The sequence below is a fragment of the Nothoprocta perdicaria genome, unplaced genomic scaffold (genome assembly GCF_003342845.1).
Source record: "Nothoprocta perdicaria isolate Ctin4 unplaced genomic scaffold, notPer1 scaffold_1, whole genome shotgun sequence".
In the NCBI taxonomy this organism is placed as follows: Eukaryota; Metazoa; Chordata; class Aves; order Tinamiformes; family Tinamidae; genus Nothoprocta; species Nothoprocta perdicaria.
In genome coordinates, this window is record NW_020454093.1 from 5,732,238 (window position 1) to 5,739,127 (window position 6,890).

Consider the following 6,890-nt stretch of genomic DNA (forward strand, 5'->3'; position numbering starts at 1 on the left):
CTACCTCCTTATAATAGTAAACAAGCCTGGGAGTTAAATAATCCGCAAAATACAAGCACACTTTTAAAAATATTGAGGTTAAAATGGAAGTTTCGTGCCAAATAACCATTGCCACTATTATTAGTAGTATGTGTTATTTTTATACATGGAAGTAGTAGTACCCTATATGTATTCTTTAAAGTTATAAAATATGGAGTATTCATTAGCCACTTATCTGCATTCATCATCATGCTAACTGAATATTTTAGACATTAAAAATAAATATTTCCAATGGGCACTTAAGTTAATTCCATCCATCTTTCCTCCTCTGATGGGTCTGGTGATTTATTAATTAGCTAGTTAAGGATGATGGACCTAATATACTCAGGCTCCCATCCCATGTCATGGAAGATGCAATTTGATATCTGTTGTAAAACATCAAGTATATGTTCTCATGACTAGAATAAACCTGAGACTGGAAGATCTGCTTGGACTAATGGACTTAGCATTTTCATTCAAGCTGTAGCAGTTCCATAAAGGAAAATGCAGTAGCACAAGCAAATGAATACAAGGGAAAAGGTATTTTGTCTTGTCACACTACCGAGACCTCACAGCATCCAAAAGAAGTGCCAACTAGTTCTAAGCTCATGTGTGACAACCTACTCGGCTCTAATTTTAGGCATCAGCTTTTCACTCAAGCTGGAGCTTTCTGATAACTCTGAAAGATAAGTAAAGCCATAAGCAAAATACATGAGCCAAATCATACTGGTATCAGCTGAGAGATGGAAGACTGAAGTCCAAGGCTAAGAGAAAATGATGGAGGACATCATAGATCATCACTGACCTGGTCCTTGAATAGTTCTAAAGGTTTTGAATAGTAATGTATCTTGAGAGTCCTCTTTGCCCTATTTATATTTCTTCATGAAAGTTACAGTGCACTATCACACAGCTTTTTCACTGCAATGTAATATGAGACCTGGTCTAGGGAGAAAGCAAAGAGAAACTCACTATCCCTCAGCTAGATTGTGAACCAGAAAGGTTGTGTCTAACGTTAGCCAAGTATCTGGTGAGGTGATGGGGTTCTGCACAGCCCTGCAACCAATGTCTTCATATGGACATTTGTTGGCTTACAAGTTGGGAGAAACTCCCAAGTTTCTCAGCTTTGAGAGTATCTCCTTGACCCGAACCGAATCAGATGAAGTGAAGAAGCTGGTGTTTCTGTACTTGCCAACGAGGCTGTGGCTGTCCAAAGTTGGATTATCACTTTACAAACTCTGGCTCAAAGTCCAATGACTTATTTTAATTCTCTGACTTTTCAAAGTACTGTCAGCAAATATGCTTGAATCCTATCTCTTTTTCATAGCATAAAGCACTTCACCAAGTTACAATGTTTTCAACTTTCATACAGATTATCATAATTTCATGTTTAATTTTAGGCAGATGTATTTTAGAAGGAGAAAATAAGATAATTCGATTAACAATTAAATTTAGCTATAGAATAATTTACTTTAAAGTCATCTGCTTTGGTCTGCTGCTGTTATTTCATTCAAAACACATGTTTTTTAAATCTCCGTAATTCACAGGTGAGAAGAATAAGAAAAACACATTATCTGTATACTATAACTTTTAAATATAGGAATGTATTGATGGTTAATTTTGTTAAAATGAACTTTCCCAAGTAACAGTCAATTTTAGTGTGCAGCTGGTAAATGTCAAATTGATTTTGTTTCATTTCAGTGGATGATCTCCTTTAAATTAGATCTGTGCCTGTTGTAAAATTTCACATTGTCAAATTATACTCCTAGAATACTCAACTTTCCAGTGCTTGCTGCTAATACAAAGTAGCACCTTCTTTCTCTCTGCTTTTTTAGTGAAGTGAAAAGCATTTATTATGGAGATGCTGTTTCCAGGTGTGCTGCAAGTACCTCTCAAACTGGCACAAAGTTACAGCACTCTGCATTTGTTGAAAATCTGGCCCAAAGTCCTTCAGAATCTCTTAGCAAAGCATTGGAAGTCTCCACAAGTCCCTTGAAATGGAAGAAGTCTGTAGCTTTGTTCAGAGCCCTCACTGGAGGGTATGTCTGTCATCTCAAAGAGATTTCACTTGCAGTAAATATTGCTCCAAGGCTTTTGCTGCAACCTTATAGCATACATATTACATCTGGGGACTAAAGACAGGCTTGAGCATCATTCATGAAAGGTCAGGTTTTCATTTCTTTTTAACAACTAAATTATATTACCCTTCTGTTAACAAGTCTGTCTTTGAATCTGAAAGTCTTGATTTGAAAGCTACATATTTCATGGACTCCTGTGCATGTGAATTGGTTCTCATGCCCCCTTTTCTCTTGCTATTAACAGCAGTTTCCAGACTAGTTTCACAGTTCAGAGGGGATTTTATGCCCTTACAACATGAGAATGCTCATGTACCTTTGAAAAGGCAATGGGAGTTGCTTTTTATGTGCTTACTGTCCTCATATCACCAGCAGAAATAGTAATGAAGGACTTGGTGGATATATGCTTGGAGTAAATATATCTTTATTAGATATATTTGCTTTATTTCATTCATATATATTCTTCATTTGCTAAAGAATACTCCAGCATTGGCCACTTTCATTGCTGGGCAGCTGGTAAATCTCATGTGTCTGAGCAAACGCTCTTATTCTTAGGCTGAGGAATTCTCATCATTGACTGAAATGACGCTGAGGAAAGTTGTGAGGGTTTTCAGAAAGGATCTTTGGCTCTTTCTGTATTTCTGAAAATAATGAAGAGCCAATGAAGCCAAGACAAGTGAGCCACTTTGTCCCCATTGTAGAGGCCCCAACCAGTAGGGGAGCTGGCTCAGAAAACCAAGGGGAAAGAATATGCCAGGACCACCCAAAAAGTGATTGAACCTACTACTTTGTCATGGAGTAAGGAGATACTTATGCTGGGTATTTCTGTAGGCAGTGTGCAAATGGGATTACTTCATAAGTGTTTCTGGGTCTTTGAAGGTCTTCATCCTAACTAATTAACTAGTTAATATTGACTCTCTGTCTTCCCTCCTGATCACCTTCATAACTTCTTCAGAAATAGTTTAATTATGTTGGAGAGGGGCTGTTAGTACAATTTTAGTTACCATGTAGTCTGTTAGAGTAGCCATGTTGTAAAGCTTTGAGCTTGTGAAAAGCTGAAGATGAGCTGTATAGCTTGTTCTGAAAATAGTTAGTTCCACATTCATCATCCCTCTTGCAAAAGCCAGCTCTGTGAGGCCCAACAACTGTGCTGGCTCTGCCCTGGGGCTGCCCCCACCCTGGCACATGGGTGAACTCCTCAGCTTCCCCAGCCTATGATATAAAAGGGAAAGCAGCAAAGCCTATGGAGAAGCAGAATGAAAGGGAAGCAGAGAGAAGTCTCTCTAACATGTACCATCAGCCTTCTTTCACGCTGAAAACTCTTTGCAATTTCATACTTAGTGTCCTTTTGTCCTTTCTGTTCCCCTTTGAAGTCTGCTGCCAAAATCTCCGTGCATGCATTACCCTTAAAAAGGGCATTTCCCATTTCAGCATTGCTTTTGATTTTCAAGTTATCCCTTGTGGTGCACACTCCTGTTGTGTAGGTATCAGAAGTTCCTTGCAAGATAGCATGAAAGCTATAAAAAAAAAAAAAAAAATCGCATAAAATTAAGCGTGAAGTCAGGAAGCTGCTGCTGGAAGATGTTGTAGCTACTTCTTTTTACCTCCATTAAGTATGGGCAGGGGGGTTGCTGGGGAGGAAACAGAATCTTATTCCTTGCTACTCCACAAGTATCAACGTCTTTTGATTTGTATTTAGCAGTTAATTTTGCTGCTACTATTTCTGACCTGAAGAAAAAGGCATGTGTCATGAAAGCTTGATCTTCTTTTTCCAGCTATACTAGTTGGTTTGTTAAAAGATATCCCTCTCTTCCCACAGACCTTTCTTCATCTATGTCCTCAGAGCATCGTGGCTGCAGCAACACTGCAATTACCACTCAGACATTAATTTGAAAGGGCTTTCAACCAGTGATAGACAAAGCAGGTTTTTACAGGGCACTCCTTGGTGACTGTCACCTTTTAATAACCTGGAAAATGACTCTGTAGATAAGAAATGACAATTACTCTAAGCTGCCCAAATCAAGCTTACCATTATCCTATTGCGTTGTGGAGATGCTATAGAGTTTATAGTACACTTAGACAGTAAATGAACAGCAGAGTATGTGTGGGAACTGTGGCAAAACAATGACCAAAAAGAAAAGGGGGGGACACAGAACTATATTTGGCATTTTAAAGCCTGTTGTACCAAACTCAGTATAAAAATGGGTCAGGAGTTGCATATAGAATTGATTAACAAACTGTAAATTAGCCTCTGGATTCTTCCTTTTTTTTTTTTTTTTTTGGCTTGCTTGTGAAAAATTTGTTTAACTCTTTCCTTGTTGCAGATTCGTATCAGAAGAGTTTTGTTCTAATCTTACAGCTTCACATACAATGTATCAAGAGCGGCAAAATGCCAGCTTTTCTGTGAGATAAAGAGAAAGTTTTGGACTTTTTTTTTAAGCTCATGTGAACAGACTCTTAGTACTGTACATTTTTTGTTCCCATCAAAGCTTGTCCTTTAAGTGACCTTTGAGAGTTCTCCCCCAGATTGGTTATGCGCTTAATTAACATTTCTAAAAATCTGAGTAAAATGTGCAGAGTATCAAGTGTTTCTGAAGGTGGATTAGGAAATGCCGCATTCGCAAAATTCAAGGAGCTGGTAGCTCTCTTTCTGCTACCATTATACTCCTACAAGCATCATTCACAAGCCCAGCACTTTCGATATATCCACTAGAACAGCACAAACCCCCAGAATATGAGGAGGAGTTGCCTAGTTACTTGTGATGTTAGCTTTATTTCAGCTGAAAATTATCCAGATGCAAATTACAGCATGTGGTGACACAGATGAAACTCTCTGGAACCAAGTCCGCAAAAATGAATGGTTTGCATTCATCTGTGGCCATTTTTTATCTCATGACAGAAGAAATAAAAGTAATATTCTTAATTCATGCAACTCAGTACAAATTTTCCTCACAGGATACTGCAGATATTCTTCATTTTTGTCTGACTAGTCTACTAAGGAAAAATGTATAATGGGAACCACTTTCATAGACCCAGAGAGGAGCCTATGTTTTATTATGACATGTTGTATTTATCAGGAAAGGGAAAAGTATTTCACACTTGGTTGTTTTGACCAAGGCATGACAACTAATCTGTGGTATGTAGCAGCCAGACATCCAGCTTGTTATGTGCCTGTCACTTCTCTGTGGAGCATGCCTCACAGCAGAGATTCTCTCGCTGCAAAATATCACAGGGCTTATTTCTCAGGAAGGCAATACTTCTGGCCTACCTTTTAACTTCAGGCTGCAGCAGCTGAAGCATGATGTAAGAAGTGAAATGCAGATCAGAAATAGTATTTTAAGCTTACCAACTAAGATCCGTTATAAACAGCAAGTTGTTAGACTATTGTAGCTGTGATAGATGTGGAAATAGCTCTTCTCTCCCTAATCTCAAAAGCTTCAGTATGTTGCACATTCTTAAATGATCCTTTTGCCTGTGTAAAAATCAACAAGACAAAGAAAGGAAAGCAAAAGGAGTCAGCATACAGAGAAGTACAGGACATTTAGGGTAATGAGCTAAGCAGCAATACCCATCTTTTGCTCCACTTAGCTCAAGAATGTGTCTTTTGCTTTATGACAGAAGCCACAGTGTTAACTCATAAATAACTCGTGCTCATTTGAGCCAAAATCTCCAATGGAAGAAGGGTTATGTAGCCTCACTGGCCACATGCCTTTCTGGCCATTTTGGCCTGCTCTCCCCCACCTCCTCCCAATAACTCTTTGCAGATTCAAGCAACTGCAACACCCAGAGATATTGGAGAGGTGGGCTAGGACAGTCCTGTAGGTCTTTGGAAACTCAGAGCCTGGCTGGAAGAGAAGGAGCCCAAAGAGTACCAGATGGTGGGAAAGGTAGGCAGGATTCAGCTGTCACTTAACGCCTTTGGCAGCAGCTGCTGGCCAGTTGGCAGACACGCACCAGCTCCCTGCTCAGCTCACGAGTACCTCCAGCTTGGCTGCTTCACCTGCCCCTGCATGGGCTGGGGACAAGGGGATGGGTGGCCAAGGGAGCTGGGGTTATTTCAGGGGCCAAGGAAAGTACTAGAGGGGACCGTCACTGGGTGATGGGCACAAACCCTTAGAAAACCAGTCTTCCTTGGCTCTGCTCCTTAGTTTTCTCTTAGAGCACAACTCATTTTGTTTCTTCAGCTCATTTTTAGATGAAATATATACTTTTCTGATTTAATCTTTCTCAGCTTGTGTTCTGGGAGTCTTTTGAATATGCTTTGAGTGTAAGTTTGATTACCTCGAAAGTAATAAGTAAAGCTTACATTAGGCAGGAGCATATTTATAAAAATTCATCTGCGTTGCAGGAGAGCAAAAGAGAGTAGCATTAAATTGGGCCAGTCTTTATTTCAGTTTCAGGGTTCCACTGGCACTTACATGTGTAGCTAATTAATGGCAGAGTTCTTTCATCGTGGCTGACGGGAAGTCTGAGTCAAAGCTTATTAACAAGGATGACTCTTTATTGTAATTACAGGGAAAATAGCATAAGGAGCTGTGAGAGATCTTCTCTCTATCAGGCTGCTAGCTCACTTACACTTCTATGGCTTCAAATGAATTCTCTAATCTCTTAAAGCGCTTGTTACTCACCCACTAATCATCAGCGTAACAGAGAGATTGAGATAGTCGTTGAAAATCACTTGTAAAAGGCAGCATTGATAGGAAATGGAGCATATCATGAGCTTTCCCTCCAAATAAATGAGAATCCCATACCTGGCTTTGTGCAGAGATGATGCGAGCCACTTGGGTGACATATTAAACT